This window comes from Sphaeramia orbicularis, chromosome 9 (genome assembly GCF_902148855.1).
Source record: "Sphaeramia orbicularis chromosome 9, fSphaOr1.1, whole genome shotgun sequence".
NCBI lineage: Eukaryota > Metazoa > Chordata > Actinopteri > Kurtiformes > Apogonidae > Sphaeramia > Sphaeramia orbicularis.
The window spans coordinates 57,172,716-57,192,346 of NC_043965.1; the positions used below are offsets into that span (position 1 = coordinate 57,172,716).

General features: G+C 42.9%; 1 protein-coding gene and 1 long non-coding RNA gene across 2 annotated transcripts in view; both read right to left on the reverse strand.

Moving 5' to 3' along the window:
* LOC115426260 (NACHT, LRR and PYD domains-containing protein 14-like) overlaps nucleotides 1-19,631 on the reverse strand; it is a 307,234-nt gene that overhangs the window by 163,082 nt on the left and 124,521 nt on the right. The window lies entirely within an intron of this gene.
* Nucleotides 3,189-3,682, reverse strand: LOC115425249 (uncharacterized). Its single transcript, XR_003936214.1, has 3 exons — nucleotides 3,640-3,682; nucleotides 3,378-3,438; nucleotides 3,189-3,295 (listed from the first exon to the last, which is right to left on the reverse strand). It is a non-coding gene; the product is annotated as an uncharacterized LOC115425249 (long non-coding RNA).

Sequence of the window (19,631 nt, forward strand, 5' to 3'; positions counted from 1 at the left end):
AATCCAACCCTACTGTGAATGTCAGACCCCGCACTCATAGCTTCCATTCCAATTGACAATTCGGGATTGATCAGTAATGCTAAATTTACAGCAAAACATGTTTGATTAGGATTAGGGAGTACAAATAAATGTCTAGCTTTTTTTTTTATAATTTCACTCTTGAAGCATGAGTCAATCCGCCTTTTACCACCCCCACGCGGTGGTCTCACAAAATTCACAATTAACTCTAGGGAACCGTCACTGAAAATGGACATATTACTCTGAACTAATCTGTCTAAAAGCTCCTGAAATTCTGACAGTCTGCCCACCCCATACCGTATGGTCATTGAGACATCGTCCTGCAGATGATCTGCGCGTAGATTGACTTGGATGATATCATTTGGCTGAACGTTGGCTCTCTGAATAAAGCTTGAAATCCTGTCCTGAAAACCACTTGTGACAGTCTGATAAAATTCATGAAAATTAGGAATAGCAGATGGTGGGGGAAAGCATAGGAATGAGCGTATCTCTAGATTATTAAATCTTTCACGGTTTATGATATGCATGTCATCACTGTTGCTAGCAGCTGAAATATCAGTGTCCGTAACCCTATTATTGTCTACCACCATAGATGCTGCTTGATTGTTATTAGTCCGATTGCTATTAACCCCTCCCGACCCAAGCACATCTCTGTCAGCACCACCACCACCCTCCTGAAAAGTTCTCTCAATCATGTCAAGTGCATCACAGCACTGTCTGTCAGTAGGGCTCCCTAATTCATTGAATTCATAATCTGCAGACATAGCAGCACAACACACACTGTCTGTGGGACTCCACGGTTCATCTGATCCACTGCCAGTAGATGTATTGTCAACCTCACCCAACACTGGATCAGATGAAGGGTATCTATACGTTTGCAGAATGGAAATTAGCTCGTCTTGTCCAGGCAAGAAAGGTGTAGCAATAGAATCTCTTTGTTGTTGTTGAGATTCACTATTTGATGGCAAAGTTAGATTAATGCTAACGTTTACTCTTTCACTGTTCAGCTCTGACACCATATCCATTTCCAAGGCACACAGTAGTAGAGAACACTTAGTGAACATGAGTTTTTCTGAACTTTAACTGCAGAGAAAAGAACCAACGGAAATATACGGCAAAGATCATCTCTAGTAAAAGAGCGCTCACTCTGTATACAACCTGAGTGCACAGAGAACACAAAGATCCTTAAGGAGAAGACATCTCACTCCTATCAATTCTTGAACCAACTGCATTTGAACAGATTTTAACATATTTATTTATTTATTATTAACTTATTGTAACTTATGGAAGTAATTTATACAACTGATGAAATAAGTTTGGTCTTTGACGTAAAGAACACATCAAACCAATGTTGGTGCCAGCTTCTCTGAGGGTGGTCCAGTCCAGTCTTCTGTGGTGGTAGAACATGTGTTGGTTCTGCTGTAGTGTGTGTGGTGGTAGAACATGTGTTGGTTCTGTGTTAGTGTCTGTGGTGGTAGAACATGTGTTGGTTCTGCTGTAGTGTCTGTGGTGGTAGAACATGTGTTGGTTCTGCTGTAGTGTGTGTGGTGGTAGAACATGTGTTGGTTCTGCTGTAATGTGTGTGGTGGTAGAACATGTGCTGGTTCTGCTGTAGTGTCTGTGGTGGTGGAACATGTGTTGGTTCTGCTGTAGTGTGTGTGGTGGTAGAACATGTGTTGGTTCTGCTGTAGTGTCTGCTGTGGTAGAACATGTGTTGGTTCTGCCGTAGTGTGTGTGGTGGTAGAACATGTGTTGGTTCTGCTGTAGTGTGTGTGGTGGTAGAACATGTGTTGGTTCTGCTGTAGTGTCTGTGGTGGTAGAACATGTGTTGGTACTGCTGGAGTGTCTGTGGTGGTAGAACATGTGTTGGTTCTGCTGTAGTGTCTGTGGTGGTAGAACATGTGTTGGTTCTGCTGTAGTGTGTGTGGTGGTAGAACATGTGTTGGTTCTGCTGTAGTGTGTGTGGTGGTAGAACATGTGTTGGTTCTGCTGTAGTGTGTGTGGTGGTAGAACATGTGTTGGTTCTGTGTTAGTGTCTGTGGTGGTAGAACATGTGTTGGTTCTGCTGTAGTGTCCGTGGTGGTAGAACATGTGTTGGTTCTGCTGTAGTGTGTGTGGTGGTAGAACATGTGTTGGTTCTGCTGTAATGTGTGTGGTGGTAGAACATGTGCTGGTTCTGCTGTAGTGTCTGTGGTGGTGGAACATGTGCTGGTTCTGCTGTAGTGTGTGTGGTGGTAGAACATGTGTTGGTTCTGCTGTAGTGTCTGCTGTGGTAGAACATGTGTTGGTTCTGCCGTAGTGTGTGTGGTGGTAGAACATGTGTTGGTTCTGCTGTAGTGTGTGTGGTGGTAGAACATGTGTTGGTTCTGCTGTAGTGTCTGTGGTGGTAGAACATGTGTTGGTACTGCTGGAGTGTCTGTGGTGGTAGAACATGTGTTGGTTCTGCTGTAGTGTCTGTGGTGGTAGAACATGTGTTGGTTCTGCTGTAGTGTGTGTGGTGGTAGAACATGTGTTGGTTCTGCTGTAGTGTCTGTGGTGGTAGAACATGTGTTGGTTCTGCTGGAGTGTCTGTGGTGGTAGAACATGTGTTGGTACTGCTGGAGTGTCTGTGGTGGTAGAACATGTGTTGGTTCTGCTGTAGTGTCTGTGGTGGTAGAACATGTGTTGGTTCTGCTGTAGTGTCTGTGGTGGTAGAACATGTGTTGGTTCTGCTGTAGTGTCTGTGGTGGTAGAACATGTGTTGGTTCTGCTGTAGTGTGTGTGGTGGTAGAACATGTGTTGGTTCTGCTGTAGTGTCTGTGGTGGTAGAACATGTGTTGGTTCTGCTGTAGTGTTTGTGGTGGTAGAACATGTGTTGGTTCTGCTGTCCAGACAGAAGTACCATCAGTGCTGCACTGTGAGGCTAACAGTAGTAGAATGTGGTGTTTGTGTCAGATTCAGATTAAACACAGATTCTTCTAAATCTTACCGTCTTTCTTCTCTGCTGTGGGCTGAAACTTTCATGTCTTCTGCCTGGACTGTTAGATCTGGTCGGCTGTATGTGTAGTTCCATCAGACTGTTTCATTATGTCTTACAGACCACTGGAATTAAAATATACAAGTTAGGAAGAGTAAAAAAATAGATGCATAGGATTAGAACAATAGAGAAACAAAACACAACCAACTATTAAAGTTCCTTCATCAACAGGACTCCACTTTCTACTCCATTCCAGCCTGGACCTTCAGCTGGAGCTGACATTAAATGAGCAGTCCCTGCTTCAGTGTGGGTGAGCTCAGTCTGAAAACCAAATAGAAACAGTTCAGTCCAGGCACACATGGACTTCTATAGAGCAGAATGGATCCAGACTTTTAAATCGGACCTTTGCTCTGGTTCATACGTCTGTTGTTTCCTTCACTGTTTTGCAGACGGTGCACACCTTCCTTAAAACATACAAGACAAAAAATCAGTGACTTTGGGAACAAACCCCCCCAGGTTCAAGCAGGTCAATGTGACACATTTAGGACTTTAATCAGTTCCACAAGTCAAACCAATCATACACTGTGCAATTCACTCAGAAAGTCACACAGATCAAATTCCACCCAAACAGCACACATGTAATAATGAAGTGAATATGTCCTGACCACAGTTTGTGGATTGTGCTCCAGCCTTTTTCTGGTTCTTGTCCACAGTCTGGTGGCTCATCCAGTGTCTGCCTGGTTCAAGTCAGTCAGTTGTTGTGTCACCTCCACTGTAAACTGCTGTGTCATGTACGACCCCATTTGCATTTGTATACCTCACAGCAGGACCATTTACATACGAAAACCTCATATAGCCCAAGGGGCTGGGGAGGGGTTATTACCAAGGCTCTCTGACCAGAGGGTGGGATTCACGGCAGTTCCAGGAAGTTAGAGAGAATTTTCTGTGCTGACTTCAAATTCCCACCAGTAGCTTTTCATTTGAAGTTCCAAAGATATTTACAGTGACGCAAACTGAGGAAAACCCCACTGTTCAGGCAGTGCATTTATTCTTAATAAAACAATATAAAAAAAACAAAACAAAATGCATTTCAACTTTAGCCTAAATTCGACAAATCAATCTAAAAAAATCTAGATCCTTTTTTTTTCATAATTCATGCATGAAACAGATCAAACAGATGAAAGTGAATACACAGTGGCTGTTTCAGTCCAGTCTGTCCTGAACTGAACACAAACCCAGTGTGTTTGATCCAACTGCAGGAGTTTGACTGGAGGCACTGCTGGACAACATGACGCTGTTTCCATGGTAACTACCCAGCCTCTGAACGTCCAAATATGGTCATATCTGGCGACCATGAAAAAATGAAGGACTGTATTTGAAACCAATTATTGACACGAACTGAAAGAAATTAAACAGTTTAGATCAAAAGACGGATTAGGTTAAAAGTGGACGTTTGGGTCTGTAAGGGTTAAAGGAGAACGTTTGGGTCTTTAAGGGTTAAAGGAGAACGTTTGGTTCTGTAAGGGTTAAAGGAGAACGTTTGGGTCTGTAAGGGTTAAAGGAGAACGTTTGGGTCTGTAAGGGTTAAAGGAGAACGTTTGGTTCTGTAAGGGTTAAAGGAGAACGTTTGGTTCTGTAAGGGTTAAAGGAGAACGTTTGGGTCTGTAAGGGTTAAAGGAGAACGTTTGGGTCTGTAAGGGTTAAAGGAGAACGTTTGGTTCTGTAAGGGTTAAAGGAGAACGTTTGGTTCTGTAAGGGTTAAAGGAGAACGTTTGGTTCTGTAAGGGTTAAAGGAGAACGTTTGGTTCTGTAAGGGTTAAAGGAGGACGTTTGGGTCTGTAAGGGTTAAAGGAGAACGTTTGGGTCTGTAAGGGTTAAAGGAGAACGTTTGGTTCTGTAAGGGTTAAAGGAGGACGTTTGGGTCTGTAAGGGTTAAAGGAGAACGTTTGGTTCTGTAAGGGTTAAAGGAGAACGTTTGGGTCTGTAAGGGTTAAAGGAGAACGTTTGGTTCTGTAAGGGTTAAAGGAGAACGTTTGGTTCTGTAAGGGTTAAAGGAGGACGTTTGGGTCTGTAAGGGTTAAAGGAGAACGTTTGGGTCTGTAAGGGTTAAAGGTGGACGTTTGGGTCTGTAAGGGTTAAAGGTGGATGTTTGGGTCTGTAAGGGTTAAAGGTGTACGTTTGGGTCTGTAAGGGTTAAAGGAGGACGTTTGGGTCTGTAAGGGTTAAAGGTGGACATTTGGGTCTTTAAGGGTTAAAGGTGAACGTTTGGGTCTTTATGAGTTTAAGGAGGACGTTTGGGTTTTTAAGGGTTAAAGGTGGGCATTTGGGTCTTTAAGGGTTAAAGGTGGATTTTTCGGTCTGTAAGGGTTAAAGGAGGACGTTTGGGTCTTTAAGGATTAAAGGTGAACGTTTTGGTCTTTAAGGGTTAAAGGAGGACGTTTGGGTCTGTAAGGGTTAAAGGAGGACGTTTGGGTCTTTAAGGGTTAAAGGAGGACGTTTTGGTTTTTAAGGGTTTAAGGTGGACGTTTGGGTCTTTAAGGATTAAAGGTGAACGTTTGGGTCTTTAAGGATTAAAGGTGAACGTTTGGGTCTTTAAGGATTAAAGGTGAACGTTTGGGTCTTTAAGGATTAAAGGTGAACATTTGGGTCTTTAAGGGTTAAAGGAGGACGTTTGGGTCTTTAAGGGTTAAAGGAGGACGTTTGGGTCTTTAAGGGTTAAAGGAGGACGTTTGGGTCTTTAAGGGTTAAAGGAGGACGTTTGGGTCTGTAAGGGTTAAAGGTGGATGTTTGGGTCTTTAACAGTTAAAGGTGGATGTTTGGGTCTGTAAGGGTTAAAGGAGGACGTTTGGGTCTGTAAGGATTAAAGAAGGACGTTTGGGTCTGTAAGGGTTAAAGGTGTACGTTTGGGTCTGTAAGGGTTAAAAGAGGACGTTTGGGTCTTTAAGGGTTAAAGGAGGACGCTTGGGTCTTTAAGGGTTAAAGGATAACGTTTTGGTCTTTAAGTGTTAAAGGAGGACGCTTGGGTCTTTAAGGGTTAAAGGTGGACGTTTGGGTCTGTAAGGGTTAAAGGAGGACGTTTGGGTCTTTAAGGGTTAAAGGTGAACGTTTGGGTCTTTATGGGTTAAAGGTGGGTGTTTGGGTCTTTAAGGGTTAAAGGTGGACGTTTGGGTTTTTAAGGGTTAAAGGGGGGCGTTTGGGTCTGTAAGGGTTAAAGGAGGACGTTTGGGTCTTTAAGGGTTAAAGGAGGACATTTGGGTCTGTAAGAGTTAAAGGAGGACGTTTGGGTCTGTAAGAGTTAAAGGAGGACGTTTGGGTCTTTAAGGGTTAAAGGAGGACGTTTGGGTCTTTAAGGGTTAAAGGAGAACGTTTGGGTCTTTAAGGGTTAAAGGAGGACGTTTGGGTCTGTAAGGGTTAAAGGAGGACATTTGGGTCTTTAAGGGTTAAAGGAGGACGTTTGGGTCTTTAAGGGTTAAAGGAGGACGTTTGGGTCTGTAAGGGTTAAAGGAGGACGTTTGGGTCTTTAAGGGTTAAAGGAGAACGTTTGGGTCTTTAAGGGTTAAAGGAGGACGTTTGGGTCTGTAAGGTTTAAAGGAGGACATTTGGGTCTTTAAGGGTTAAAGGAGGACGTTTGGGTCTTTAAGGGTTAAAGGAGGACGTTTGGGTCTGTAAGGGTTAAAGGAGAACGTTTGGGTCTTTAAGGGTTAAAGGTGGACGTTTGGGTTTTTAAGGGTTAAAGGTGTACGTTTGGGTCTTTTAGGGTGAAAGGTGAACGTTTGGGTCTTTTAGGGTTAAAGGTGGGCGTTTGGGTCTGTAAGGGTTAAAGGTGTACGTTTGGGTCTTTTAGGGTTAAAGGTGAACGTTTGGGTCTTTATGGGTTAAAGGTGTACGTTTGGATCTTTAAGGGTTAAAGGTGTATGTTTGGGTCTGTAAGGGTTAAAGGAGAACGTTTGGGTCTGTAAGGGTTAAAGGAGAACGTTTGGTTCTGTAAGGGTTAAAGGAGAACGTTTGGTTCTGTAAGGGTTAAAGGAGGACGTTTGGGTCTGTAAGGGTTAAAGGAGAACGTTTGGGTCTGTAAGGGTTAAAGGAGGATGTTTGGGTCTGTAAGGGTTAAAGGAGAACGTTTGGGTGTTTAAGGGTTAAAGGTGGATGTTTGGGTCTGTAAGGGTTAAAGGTGTACGTTTGGGTCTGTAAGGGTTAAAGGTGTACGTTTGGGTCTGTAAGGGTTAAAGGAGAACGTTTGGGTCTGTAAGGGTTAAAGGAGAACGTTTGGGTCTGTAAGGGTTAAAGGAGAACGTTTGGGTCTGTAAGGGTTAAAGGAGGATGTTTGGGTCTTTAAGGGTTAAAGGAGGACGTTTGGGTCTGTAAGGGTTAAAGGAGAACGTTTGGGTGTTTAAGGGTTAAAGGTGGATGTTTGGGTCTGTAAGGGTTAAAGGTGGATGTTTGGGTCTGTAAGGGTTAAAGGTGTACGTTTGGGTCTGTAAGGGTTAAAGGAGGACGTTTGGGTCTGTAAGGGTTAAAGGTGGACATTTGGGTCTTTAAGGGTTAAAGGTGAACGTTTGGGTCTTTATGAGTTTAAGGAGGACGTTTGGGTTTTTAAGGGTTAAAGGTGGGCGTTTGGGTCTGTAAGGGTTAAAGGTGGATTTTTCGGTCTGTAAGGGTTAAAGGAGGACGTTTGGGTCTTTAAGGATTAAAGGTGAACGTTTTGGTCTTTAAGGGTTAAAGGAGGACGTTTGGGTCTGTAAGGGTTAAAGGAGGACGTTTGGGTCTTTAAGGGTTAAAGGAGGACGTTTTGGTTTTTAAGGGTTTAAGGTGGACGTTTGGGTCTTTAAGGATTAAAGGTGAACGTTTGGGTCTTTAAGGATTAAAGGTGAACGTTTGGGTCTTTAAGGATTAAAGGTGAATGTTTGGGTCTTTAAGGATTAAAGGTGAACATTTGGGTCTTTAAGGGTTAAAGGAGGACGTTTGGGTCTTTAAGGGTTAAAGGAGGACGTTTGGGTCTTTAAGGGTTAAAGGAGGACGTTTGGGTCTTTAAGGGTTAAAGGAGGACGTTTGGGTCTGTAAGGGTTAAAGGTGGATGTTTGGGTCTTTAACAGTTAAAGGTGGATGTTTGGGTCTGTAAGGGTTAAAGGAGGACGTTTGGGTCTGTAAGGATTAAAGAAGGACGTTTGGGTCTGTAAGGGTTAAAGGTGGACGTTTGGGTCTGTAAGGGTTAAAAGAGGACGTTTGGGTGTTTAAGGGTTAAAGGTGGACGTTTGGGTCTGTTAGGGTTAAAGGAGGACGCTTGGGTCTTTAAGGGTTAAAGGATAACGTTTTGGTCTTTAAGTGTTAAAGGAGGACGCTTGGGTCTTTAAGGGTTAAAGGTGGACGTTTTAGGTCTGTAAGGGTTAAAGGAGGACGTTTGGGTCTGTAAGGGTTAAAGGAGGACGTTTGGGTCTTTATGGTTTAAAGGTGCACGTTTGGGTCTTTAAGGGTTAAAGGAGGACGTTTGGGTCTTTAAGGGTTAAAGGTGGACGTTTGGGTCTGTAAGGGTTAAAGGAGGACGTTTGGGTCTTTAAGGGTTAAAGGTGAACGTTTGGGTCTTTATGGGTTAAAGGTGGGTGTTTGGGTCTTTAAGGGTTAAAGGTGGACGTTTGGGTTTTTAAGGGTTAAAGGGGGGCGTTTGGGTCTGTAAGGGTTAAAGGAGGACGTTTGGGTCTGTAAGGGTTAAAGGAGGACGTTTGGGTCTTTAAGGGTTAAAGGAGGACATTTGGGTCTGTAAGAGTTAAAGGAGGACGTTTGGGTCTGTAAGAGTTAAAGGAGGACGTTTGGGTCTTTAAGGGTTAAAGGAGGACGTTTGGGTCTTTAAGGGTTAAAGGAGAACGTTTGGGTCTTTAAGGGTTAAAGGAGGACGTTTGGGTCTGTAAGGGTTAAAGGAGGACATTTGGGTCTTTAAGGGTTAAAGGAGGACGTTTGGGTCTTTAAGGGTTAAAGGAGGACGTTTGGGTCTGTAAGGGTTAAAGGAGGACGTTTGGGTCTTTAAGGGTTAAAGGAGAACGTTTGGGTCTTTAAGGGTTAAAGGAGGACGTTTGGGTCTGTAAGGTTTAAAGGAGGACATTTGGGTCTTTAAGGGTTAAAGGAGGACGTTTGGGTCTTTAAGGGTTAAAGGAGGACGTTTGGGTCTGTAAGGGTTAAAGGAGAACGTTTGGGTCTTTAAGGGTTAAAGGTGGACGTTTGGGTTTTTAAGGGTTAAAGGTGTACGTTTGGGTCTTTTAGGGTGAAAGGTGAACGTTTGGGTCTTTTAGGGTTAAAGGTGGGCGTTTGGGTCTGTAAGGGTTAAAGGTGAACGTTTGGGTCTTTATGGGTTAAAGGTGTACGTTTGGATCTTTAAGGGTTAAAGGTGTACGTTTGGTTTGTAAGGGTTAAAGGTGGACGTTTGGGTCTTTAAGGGTTAAAGGTGAACGTTTGGGTCTTTATGGGTTAAAGGAGGACGTTTGGGTCTTTAAGGGTTAAAGGTGGATGTTTGGGTCCTTAAGGGTTAAAAGGAGGACGTTTGCGTCTTTCAGGGTTAAAGGTGAACGTTTGGGTCTTTATGGGTTAAAGGAGGTCGTTTGGGTCTGTAAGGGTTAAAGGTGGATGTTTGGGTCTTTAACAGTTAAAGGTGGATGTGTGGGTCTGTAAGGGTTAAAGGTGGACGTTTGGGTCTGTAAGGGTTAAAGGTGTATGTTTGGGTCTTTAAGGGTTAAAGGAGGACGTTTGGGTCTGTAAGGGTTAAAGGAGGACGTTTGGGTCTTTAAGGGTTAAAGGAGAACGTTTGGGTGTTTAAGGGTTAAAGGAGGACGTTTGGGTCTGTAAGGGTTAAAGGTGGACGTTTGGGTCTGTAAGGGTTAAAGGTGGATGTTTGGGTCTCTAAGGGTTAAAGGTGTACGTTTGGGTCTGTAAGGGTTAAAGGTGGACATTTGGGTCTTTAAGGGTTAAAGGTGAACGTTTGGGTCTTTATGAGTTTAAGGAGGACGTTTGGGTTTTTAAGGGTTAAAGGTGGGCGTTTGGGTCTGTAAGGGTTAAAGGTGGATTTTTCGGTCTGTAAGGGTTAAAGGAGGACGTTTGGGTCTTTAAGGATTAAAGGTGAACATTTTGGTCTTTAAGGGTTAAAGGAGGACGTTTGGGTCTGTAAGGATTAAAGGAGGACGTTTGGGTCTTTAAGGGTTAAAGGAGGACGTTTTGGTTTTTAAGGGTTTAAGGTGGACGTTTGGGTCTTTAAGGATTAAAGGTGAACGTTTGGGTCTTTAAGGATTAAAGGTGAACGTTTGGGTCTTTAAGGATTAAAGGTGAACGTTTGGGTCTTTAAGGATTAAAGGTGAACGTTTGGGTCTGTAAGGGTTAAAGGTGGACGTTTGGGTCTTTAAGGGTTAAAGGAGGATGTTTGGGTCTTTAAGGGTTAAAGGAGGACGTTTGGGTCTTTAAGGGTTAAAGGAGGACGTTTGGGTCTTTAAGGGTTAAAGGTGGACGTTTGGGTCTTTAAGGGTTAAAGGAGGATGTTTGGGTCTTTAAGGGTTAAAGGAGGACGTTTGGGTCTTTAATGGTTAAATAAAGGAAAAGTGTCTCCTCCAGTTCTATGCAGAATCCTCACAGCAGTAGTACCAGTCCTACAGCACAGGCCTAATATGATGTTCTCCTCAGATGTTCACACTTTTTCTGTTCTATGGAGGTATCAGAAAAAAATCCCACATCATTCGAGCAGAGTTTCAGATTGACTGTTTTTACTTGTTATTTGTACGACAGGAGCTGTCACATTTTTACTTCTTACAATGAAACTCAAAAGTGTTCAGAAGAATTTTGACAGAAACACATCTATTTCATTTCCTCATTCTTGTAGGATGTGTTTTGTCATTCATTGTCCACTGAGTGCCACCGCTGTCTATCATCACAGTAGATTATGGATACGGCAGCATGAGTCACTGTAGAGGAGCTGTTGTGGTCGATGGTTCGGTCTGATTGGATTAGAGTTCATTTGAAAGAGTAGAACATGGAAATGATATGTTGAACTGAAACACTAGGTCCAATCCCAGTTCACCCCTTGGCCCCTCCCCCTTAGCCCTATCCCTCCATTTTGTGCGTTCACTTGAAGGGGTAGGGGTGTCCCGATTACTGATGAGTCCGAGGGGAGGGGCTAAGGCGGAGGGCTGTTTGACCCTCCAAACGGAGATTTTTCAGGACCACACTCCAAACACAGGGGTCTGAGAAATCTGCCATAATCCAGTTCCACTCATGAGTCAGATGGAGGTAAACACAGACAAACAGTAGTGATGGGACTTCCAGCTCTTTTTACAGAACTGGCTCTTTTGGCTCGGCTCACTAAAAAGAACCGGCTCTTTCTGTTCCTTAGTGGCTCTTCAGATTTTTTGGTGCTTAAATTAATTTGTAACCAACAATAATGTAAAATTATGCACAATATGAATTACTAATGTAAAAAAAACATGCACTATATCAAATGTTTATTATATAAATACACTTTTATCTACACACTGTCCAAAGTGATAAAAAGAATAAATTCTACAGTGCAAACAGAAACTGTTGACTCTTTCCAAATGACCTTTCCTAACTTTGAACTCTTTCAGACTTGTCTGTTTCTCAGTCATGCTGTCGATCCTGCAGTAGCAGTAACAGTTGCAGTAGACTCACTCACACCTTCATTCAGATCTCCTTCACTTGTTTGTCTTTTTTCTTCCAGTTGCTCTGATGGATGAACACTTCTCATGTGTCTGCAGGTTGTTTGTGGAACCAGCTCTATAGGAGTTTTTGGTCGTGCACTCTCTACATTCTGCCTTAGTTTGTTCAGTGTCATTGAAATGTGTCCAGATTTTGCTGCATTTCCTGTTGTCACTCATTTTCTCATATTTTTTTTTCTTTTCCAGTCCGTTTGTGTTGTGGTCCTGCTCTCTCTCTCTTTCTGTCGTCTCCCTCCCTTTTGTTCGAGTGCTTGCTGTGTGTGTAACTCCGCCCCTCTGCCCTCTGCTGGTTATGTAACTCCGCCCCTCTGCTGTGTGTGTAACTCCGCCCCTCTCCCCTCTGTTGTGTGTAACTCCGCCCCTCTGCTCTCTGCTGGTTATGTAACTCCGCCCCTCTGCCCTCTGCTGTGTGTGTAACTCCGCCCCTCTGCCCTCTGCTGTGTGTAACTCCGCCCCTCTGCCCTCTGCTGTGTGTGTAACTCCGCCCCTCTCCCCTCTGCTCAGTGCAGACAGACGACACCACACATATATTGACCAATCAAATGTGGCTTGGAGAAAAAAAAGAGAGAGAGAAAAAAACAGAGCGGCTCCCACTCAGGAGCCGCCTCCCGTCGTTCACGTCAAAGAGCCGGCTCTCAGAGCCGTTTCGTTTGTGACCGACACATCACTACAAAACAGAGCAGCAGTGACCAAAGAAACACACAAATGGACAGATTTACTCCAGAAACTAGAAAAGCACTCAGAGAGGAAAGACCTCCACCAAGGCAGATCTGCACCCCCCCCACCACCACCAAAATGTAATCATTTGTTCCTTGTTCCAGTATCAACATTTTCTGAAAATTTTATAAAAATCCATCCATAACTTTTTGAGCTATCTTGCTAACAAACAAACAAACAAACAAACAAACAAACCCTGGCAAAACAGACTGAATCATTTGGTCGTCCGTTTAATGCTGTTTCAAAGTGTTCTAGATCGTCTTTCTGTGTAAACAGACGTCCAAAGCCCATGGAACACAGACGGTTCCAGCTGCTGACCACATGGAGAACATCTGTTTATAGAAGCAGCGATGACTGATGAAGGGTTGTCCCATTTCACAGGGGAAGGTTTCAACCACTACCCCTTACAACTGCATTTCAAGGAGTAGTGTCAAGTGCAAGGGCTGAGGGGGAGGGCCCAAGGGGGAGGGGCCAAGGGCTGAACTGGGATTGGGCCTAAATGTGTGTGAATATGACAGTAAAAACTGTAATAAATCATGTCATGTTTTTTTTTCTTTTCCTAGTGTGTCTCCTCTTCACCTCCTCTTTACCTGCTGCAGGTCAGTCCATTATCCTGTGTTCCATTTCAGTTCACACTGGGTCAAATATTTAATCTAATATTCTATGTATGTGATGTTTTGTATCTGACAGGAGTTCAGATCAGACTGGTTGGTTCTGGTTCTACTCGGTGCTCTGGTAGGGTTGAGGTCTTCCATGGTGGTACCTGGGGAACAGTCTGTGATGATGGATGGGACTTAAATGATGCTCAGGTGGTTTGTAGACAGATGAACTGTGGGACGGCGCTGAGTGCCCCAGGCTCCACCCACTTTGGTCACGGTTCTGGTCCAATCTGGCTCGATGATGTGGCCTGTTCAGGAAATGAGAGTTCTCTGACTGAGTGTCCACACCCAGGATTTGGAACAGAAAACTGTGACCATGTTGAGGACGCTGGTGTCGTTTGTTCAGGTGAGAAATCCTTTTCCACTGTTGTCCATAAAGTTGGAATACAATACTTGGACCTTTCCTCATGAGATGCTTGTGCCGATGTGGTTGATTCTGAACAGATCAAGTGGAGCTGGGACTCAGTATGTGATCACCACCTGGTTAAAGATGATTAGTGACTGTATGAACAGGAACAAGAGGTTTCACTGGTTTCACATCTAGAATTTGTGTGGATGCTATGTGCCTCCTGTTCCTATTCCTGATGTCTTTGGGTAGATTTATATTTATGTTTATATTTATATTTATGTTTATATTTATATTTATATTTATATTTATATTTATATTTACATGTTTATGTTTCTATCTAAGTTGGGGGTGGGACTTATGTTTAGAAGGACAGTACAAATGTACACACTGTATGATGCATCCATGTTATGATGTTGAAAATCCACAAATACAATTATAATAAAAGTTCTGCACAGAACTGGTGACAAAGGGCAGCACTGGTGGAGTCCAACCCTCACCAGGAACAGGTCCGACTTACTGTCAGCTACGTGGACCCGCCTGGCACTCCTTTAGTACATGGACTGAATGGCCGCTAACAAGAGGCCATCCACCCTGTACTCCTGGAGCACCCCCCACAGGATCCCCCTGGGGACACGGTTGTAAACCTACTCCAGATCCACAAACACATGTGGACTGGATGGGTAAACTCCCATGCCACCCCCCAGCACCCTAGCAAGGGTAAAGAGCTGGTCCACGGTTCCAGGTCCAGGATGAAAATCGCACTGCTCCTCCTGGATCTGAGGTTCAGCTGTCAACCGTACCCTCTTCTCCTGTACCCTGGTGTAGACCTTACCCAGGAGGCTGAGGAGTGGGATCCCCCTATAGTTGGAACACACCCTCTGGTCCCCATTCTTAAAGATGTGGACCACCACCCCGATTTTCCACTCCAAAGGCACCGCCCCTGATGTCCACACAATGTTGCAGAGGCATGTCAGCCACGACATTCCTATAACATCCAGAGCCTTGAGTTACCCAGGGTGGATCTCATCAACCCCCCGGCTCCACCGATGCAGAGTAGTTCCACTACGTCTGCAACTTCTGCCCTGAAGAGTGGTCCATCTGTCTCCTGGTCTCTCAGCTCCGTTTCCTCCATGTGTTCCTCCATGTGTTGGTGGGATTGAGGAGCTCCGCAAAGTATTCCTTCCACCGCCTGACTACATGCTCAGTTACAATTATTATTATTATTAGGGACTGAGCCCAAAAGTAAGGCCCTCTCACACAGTGAGAGGGCCTAACCTGCAAGCAAGGCCCTATTGTTATTCGTTCGTTTTTATATTATTTTTACTCCGCCACTTTGACCTGGATTTTGACCCCCTAATCATGCTCAAAAACTCACCAAATTTGGCACACATGTCAGGCCTGGCGAAACATTTGATAAAATGAAAAAATTAACCCCATAGGTGCCAAAATGGGCTCTCTAGCACCACCTATGTGAAAAAAAACGGCAAAAGCCCTAGTGGCCAGTAGGAATGTCATAGAGACATGGAACCAGTGCCAAAATGTTTGTTGGATGAAGCACTACAAATTATACACTGATGCCCCTAACCTAACTCCGATAGGAAGTTTGCAATATGCCTTTCAAAATACAATTTCTAAAACTAACTCCAATGACACCGTTTGTCTTACTGACTTCTAAATAGCACCAAAAGATAGAGTGAAACCTCCTCACAAAAGTGATCTCATAACTTAGTCTTAACTGTCTTAATTGTTTTTTTTTTTTAGAAGCCCTCAAAGTTGTGATGTTTGGAACTCATTTTTCACTTTGGCGTTTTTCCCCACATGTGACATATCTACGTGTTCACAGGACTCAGCACAACACTCACATGCAAAAATTTTTGAGATAGCATGTACGGTTATTTATTTATAACAATTTGTTTCTTTTCATACTTTTTCCACTTTAGACTGCCATTTGACCCCCTTAACATGCTCTAAAACTCACCAAATTTGCCATGTATGTCATGGCTGCTGAACACTTTGATTCAATATCAAAATTAATCCCTTAGGTGCCAAAATGGACTCTGTAGCACCACTTATGTACTAAAACACACACAAAATCTGCCCTAGCGGCCAGTAGGAATGTCACAGAAACATGAAACAAATGCCAAAATGTTGGTCTGATTGAGCCGACAAATCATACACTGACACTCATGAGCTAACTCCAACAGGAAGTTGGCAATCTGCCTTTGAAAGTTACTCTACGTTTCTACAATTACTGCTTATTCATTTCAGACTTTTGACACAAAACTTATACCTCATTAAATTCCCACAAGTCTGCAGAATCCAAAAGTGAAAGAATTTTTCAGATATGACCTACGGTTCTGGAATAATGGCGATTTTTTGAAGACTATGTTTACTTTCACTTTTCACAATGACAAAATTTCTATAAAAGTCTTGCTGGTACAAATTTGTGAGTGTCTGTGTATAGTGCAGTGGTTAGAGCTGCTGTCTGTTGAATAGGGAGACCCTGGTTCAAGTCTCAGGTGATCCAAGACTTTTTTTTTTTTTCTCCATTTTTTTAAAAACAGGTTTTACTGCATTGTATTGTGGATATTGGACATTTTGCACACATTACAAAGTACACCGAGTACATTTTTTCCAAAATAAAACCCCTGTTAAAAATAATACATAATGTCTATTACATAACTTCTTTTCATTTTTAGGACCAAACGCTCAACTGTTTGCACAATGTTTCTTCATTCAAAAGTACTCTTTCTCACAGACACACATGCTCACACAATAGGGTTTTTCCAAAATAAAAGCCTTAAATGTGATAAATCATCACTTTTATGCTCAATTATTCATACAATTTCACTTCATTTTTCAAACTGATTCTTTCTCTCACATACAAAACAAATGCACATACACACAGTAGGGTTTCCAAAATAAAAGTCTCATTTAAAGGTGATGGTGGTTTCAGCAGAGGGTCACTGGTGTTCTGTACAGATGTAAGGAGGACAGACACTAAAGGGTGGGAACTGGTATGGGGACGGAGAGGTGTGAGTGGAGCTGAGGTGTGGACGGTCACGGGAGGTGGATCGTGGGGGAGGCGGAATGCCCGGTGCGAGGTCCCGCCCAATGCTGCTTGCAGCTTTAATTATTATTATTATTATTATTATTATTATTATTATTATTATTATTATTATTATTATTATCATTATTATCATTATGTTTTCAGTTTTGTCTTGGTCAGCTTTTAAATGACTAGGTGAGATAGGGATTTTTAAAGAAATTAAAAACAGATAATTATGGCTTGAACAGGACAGGTGGTGCAGTCATTAGTACAGGTGCATCCTAACAAGAAGGTTGTAGGTTTGATTCCAACACCAGTCATGACTGATGAGCTGTAATAACAGATGTGAATTAACCAAACTAGTAAACATTCGTCTACACCAGGGCTGTCCAGTCCTGGTCCTCTAGAGCTACTATCCTGCATGTTTGAAGCTTATCATCAAGCTCTGCAGAAGTCTGAGAACGACCGTCAGGTGTGCTGGAAGAGGGATCCATCTAAAACATGCAGGATAGTAGCTCTGGAGGACCAGGACTGGACAGCCCTGGTCTACATCATGCACTTTTTAATTCAGCTGTTTTTTGTTTTTTTCTTCAAACAACTTAAAAACAAGTTCAACTAATGAACAAATCTGTGTCCAAAAACAAAGACAGACGTAGACACAAGAAAGGATATTTCATTGACGCAACACGACGTACGTTAACAGAATGAGTTCTGTTTTTTCATTTGACATAAAAATTTAAGGCAGCCCTTTTACTCATATTTTTACGTTGAAACCAGAAGTTCTGTTTTACAGTATGTGTGTGTTTCATTATAATATGAGTTAAGAGTGGAAAATAATAGAGATTTAATTTAGCCTAAACTTGTTTGTTTTAATCAAAGACCTTTAAATGTTTGGTAAATATGTGTTTTCTGTTCCTACAGATCACATCAGAATGGTTGGTCCTAATTCTACTCGGTGCTCTGGTAGGGTTGAGGTCTTCCATGGTGGTACCTGGGGAACAGTCTGTGATGATGGATGGGACTTAAATGATGCTCAGGTGGTTTGTAGACAGCTGGACTGTGGGACGGCGCTGAGTGCCCCAGGCTCCGCCCACTTTGGTCCAGGTTCTGGTCATACTATCTGGCTCGATGATGTGGACTGTTCAGGAAGTGAGAGTTCTCTGACTGAGTGTCCACACCCAGGATTTGGAACAGAAAACTGTGAACACAGTGAGGATGCTGGTGTCATTTGTTCAGGTGAGAAATCCTTTTCCACTGTTGTCCATAAAGTTGGGTGTGGTTGCTGGTCCTTGGGGCCCTCTTTGTGGGTCCGTGGTCCTTGGAGGGGGTGCGGTTGCTGGTCCTTGGGGCCCTCTTTGTGGGTCCGTGGTCCTTGGAGGGGGTGCGGTTGCTGGTCCTTGGGGCCCTCTTTGTGGGTCCCTGGTCCTTGGAGGGGGTGCGGTTGCTGGTCCTTGGGGTCCTCTTTGTGGGTCCCTGGTCCTTGGAGGGGGTGCGGTTGCTGGTCCTTGGGGTCCTCTTTGTGGGTCCCTGGTCCTTGGAGGGGGTGCGGTTGCTGGTCCTTGGGGTCCTCTTTGTGGGTCCCTGGTCCTTGGAGGGGGTGCGGTTGTGGTTCCATGTCTGTGTTCTTCAGTCTCAGTCTCTTTCTTGTTCTCTTTCTTTCCTCTGATGCAGTCACTCTGTCACAGCAGATTCATGTGAACAGCTGATGTTGGCTGGATTTGGTTCTGGTGTTATTTGGACAGTTGTTGTTTATCATATTCTGTTCAGGTTTTCTTTTCTTATATTCATCATGTGATACGTCTTATGTATTTTATTTTACAGTAGTTTTGTTTGTTTGTTTGTGTGTTTGTCTCTTTCTTTCTTTCTTTCTTTCTTTCTTTCTTTCTTTCTCTTCTGTCCAGTTTTACTCAGTTCTGGTTCTAGTTTTTGTTTCCATTACAATAATCACCATGGTTCTTATTGTTGATATTTTCTTGTGAGGGTCTGCACCACCTTTTTCTTTCGTGTTCTCCCCGCTTCACCTTTAACCCTTACAGACCCAAACGTTCTCCTTTAACCCTTACAGACCCAAACGTTCTCCTTTAACCCTTACAGACCCAAACGTCCACCTTTAACCCTTACAGACCCAAACGTCCACCTTTAACCCTTACAGACACAAACGTCCACCTTTAACCCTTACAGACCCAAATGTCCACCTTTAACCTAACCCTTCTACTGATCTAAACTGTTTAATTCCTGTTGATCCATTAATCCGATCAATCCATGTCAATAATTTTCATGGTCATCAGATGTGACCATATTTGGACGTTCAGGGGCTCCGTAGTTACTGTTTAAACACCGTCATCTTCTACAACATTGACTCTCCAGTCAAACCCATGGAGTTGGATCAGTGACAGTGGATGGGGACACTGGGATTTTGTTTATTAAATATGTTAAATAATAAATAAAATGAACCAAACATTTACCAAAATAACAAGTGACATGAAAAAATATGCACTTTTTTTTTAATTATGTAAAAAAAAAACTAGGGCTGGGCAAGTTAACATGTTATTACTGCATTAACGCATTCATTAAATAACGCCGACAATTTTTTAAAAATCTCACGTTAATGCTGTTTTATATTTGTTGCCTTTCAAGCAAGTCTTAGTTCATTTATATATACGGACTCTTATTTTGAAACTCATGCTTTTATTTTGGCGCTCCACATGCACTGTGCTCTGTGTGAACTGTGCAGGAGCTGAGAGGAGAAAACTGTCTGAGTAATGCTGAATCCACCTGTGTGGAACTCCTGCAGTTCAACGCCTGTGTGTGTCAGTCATTCTGTTGTTTGATAAATAATTTCACATGCAAACGTGTCGTTAGAAACATGTTTATGAGGTTATTTTGGATGTGTTTATTACAATGTGTTATTAACATGTTTAAGCTAATTGGTTTATGCTAGCAGTCGCAGATGGGTTGCTAATTCTTTCTGCAGGCTCATGTTCAGTTGATGTAAATTCATTGGTTGTGTTTAATATGCCAGCCTTTGAACTAACCTGGACTTATTTACCATGTGACTGTTGGATTAGCAGTCAGTTTAAGTTTAGAATAATTACATCTGTGCATTCTCCATGAATATGCATGTCATTAACAGACATAACTAATTTAATTATTTTGTCTTTATTTGATAGTTTCACTC